Below are 2,654 nucleotides of genomic sequence, written 5' to 3' on the forward strand. Positions count from 1 at the left end.
AAAAAGAATAGGGAGAAAACACCATGATGTGTTGCATAATAACATTTCAGTCATTCATGGAGCAAATATAAAACAGGGGTCCCATAAAACTATAATACCATGTTTTGACTCTACCCTTTTCTATGTTTAGACACATTTAGATACACAAATATTTACCATTGTGCTACAACTGCCTAGTGTTCAGTAGCATGCTGTACAGGTTTATCCCTAGGAGGAACAGACTATCCCATACATCCTAGGCATGTAGCAGACTATGCCATTTAAGTTTGTGTGAGTACACGCTATGATGTTCAAACAGTGACCTCCACCGTTAAGCGATGCATGACTGTATTTTGAGCCCAGGTCTCAGATACTGTATGAAGTTTCATAATATTATGAGCTTTTACAAATCATTAAGAGAAAGACCAATAAACCAGTAGAAAACTGGGAAAAGGTGGCATCTGCAGGGTAACACCAGGGCAGCACAGAAATCTTGCTGGGATGAGGAGTTGCAAACATGTGTGGTCGACCTTTTGGCTTTCTGCCTCTTCTGCTCTCAGGGATGGAGAATCATGACCTAAAGAAGTTGTCTTTTTCTCAGTGTTGCTTCTTCCCAAGGATTTAAAGGGGAGACCTGACCAGAGGAATGATCAACAGTGGATTTGTGATGCCTGGAGCTCATTTCCTTCTTTCTCCTTAACTGTCCTGGAAGGAAACGTACTAGTGTCTTATCTCTGACTCTTCCACAGCACACACCCACCACCAGAGACGGTAACTGAGATCTGCAGTAGCACAGAAACTTAGAGGTTAGAAAAATTAGACACCTAAGGATTTCGTGACTCCAGACCTGTTTCCTTAGCATAATACCACACCAGTAAGTGAAATACAACTTATGAAATTTTGTAAATAAATTCTGTAAAATTTTTGGTAAAAATTTATCATTAAAAAATTATTAAAAGCAATTGGGTTAGAAGGAAGTTCTGTCAAAATACAATCCAGGTGTGCAGTTCTCTGCTAAATTTAGAAGTGGTTACTACTGAGGCAGTCTCAAAAAAAGCGTAAGAGGACTTTATGGGGTGATGCAAATTTTCTACATTGCCTTTGTAGAGATGGTTATACATTTATCAATACTCGTTAATTTGTACATTTAAAAGAGGTAAATTTATTGTATGTAAATTGTATCTTAATGAAACTGATTAAAACACACATACAAACCCCAGACCCTCTGCAGTCCTGAATTTGAATGGAAAATATTGGTGTGAACTCATGATGAATTTATTTTTTATTTTATTATTTTGGAGATGGGAGTCTCACTCTGTTGCCCAGGCTGGAGTGCAGTGGCGTGATCTTGGCTCACTGCAACCTCCGCCTCCCAGGTTCAAGCAATTCTCCTGCTTCAGCCTCCCAAGTAGCTGGGATTACAGGCACCTGCCACCACGCCTGGCTAATTTTTGTATTTGTAGTAGAAATGGGGTTTCACCGTGTTGGCCAGGCTGGTCTCGAACTCCTGACCTCAAATGATCCACCTGCCTTGGTCTCCCAAAATGCTGGGATTACAGGCGTGAGCCACTGCGACCGGCCTTATTTTTTATTTTCTTTTGAGACAGAGTCTTGCTCTGTTGCCCAGGCAGGAGTACAGTGGTGTGATCCAGGCTCCCTGCAGCTTCGATCCCCCAGGCTCAAGCTGTCCACCCCCATCAGCTCCCCGAGTAGCTGGGACTACAGGCCTGAGCCACTATGCCTGGCTAATTTTCAAAGTTTTTTTTTAGAGATGTAGTCTATGTTGCCCAGGCTGGTCTCGAACTCTAGGGCTCAAGTAATCCTCCTGCCTCAGCCTCCCAGAGTATTGGGATTATAGGTATGAGCCACCACATCTGGCCAATTTTTTTTTTTTTTCAGGGAGGAAACATACACTCTCCTATATTTGCTAGCTGTTAATACTGGAAAGGCCTAGAAACAAAGATCGTCTTCTATCAATGAGCATTCCTAGTACCCAAAGTATGGTGTCCACTTTTTTCCAATTAAAAAAAACCCAGAGCTCCTTGGAATAACATGGAAATATACAATCTCTACGGTAGTTATTAGATAGCAAGGAAATTATCAAAGACTAGTAAGGTGTGTCAAAAAGACTTGAGGCTGGCCAGGCGCAGTGGCTCACACTTGTAATCCCAGCACTTTCGGAGGCTGAGGTCAGGAGTTCGAGACCAGCATGGCCAATATGGTGAAACTTTACTAAAAAATACAAAAAATTAACCGGGTGTGGTAGCGGGTGCCTGTAATCCCAGCTACACAGGAGGCTGAGGCAGGGAGGCTTGAACTCGGGAGGCAGAGGTTGCAGTAGGCCAAGATCGCACCATTGCACCCCAGATGGTGTGACAGAGCAAGACTGTTTAAAAAAAAAAAAAAAAGACTTGAGGCCAACTTGAAGAGGCTCCCATTGGCCAAAGATGGGACAATCTGAGCATCAAAAGGAATAATAACTTGAAAGAATCCAGCATTTATCCTACCTTTCCCATACTTCTACGTAGGCAAATACTCGGTGAGAAGCTTTTCTTCATAGAAGTACTCTAGCAAACGGCTGGGTGCGGTGACTCACGCCTGTAATCCCAGCACTTTGGGAGGCCGAGGCGGGCGGATCACCTGATGTCGGGAGTTTGAGACCAGCCTGACCAACA

This window comes from Colobus angolensis, unplaced genomic scaffold (genome assembly GCF_000951035.1).
Source record: "Colobus angolensis palliatus isolate OR3802 unplaced genomic scaffold, Cang.pa_1.0 Scaffold1, whole genome shotgun sequence".
NCBI lineage: Eukaryota > Metazoa > Chordata > Mammalia > Primates > Cercopithecidae > Colobus > Colobus angolensis.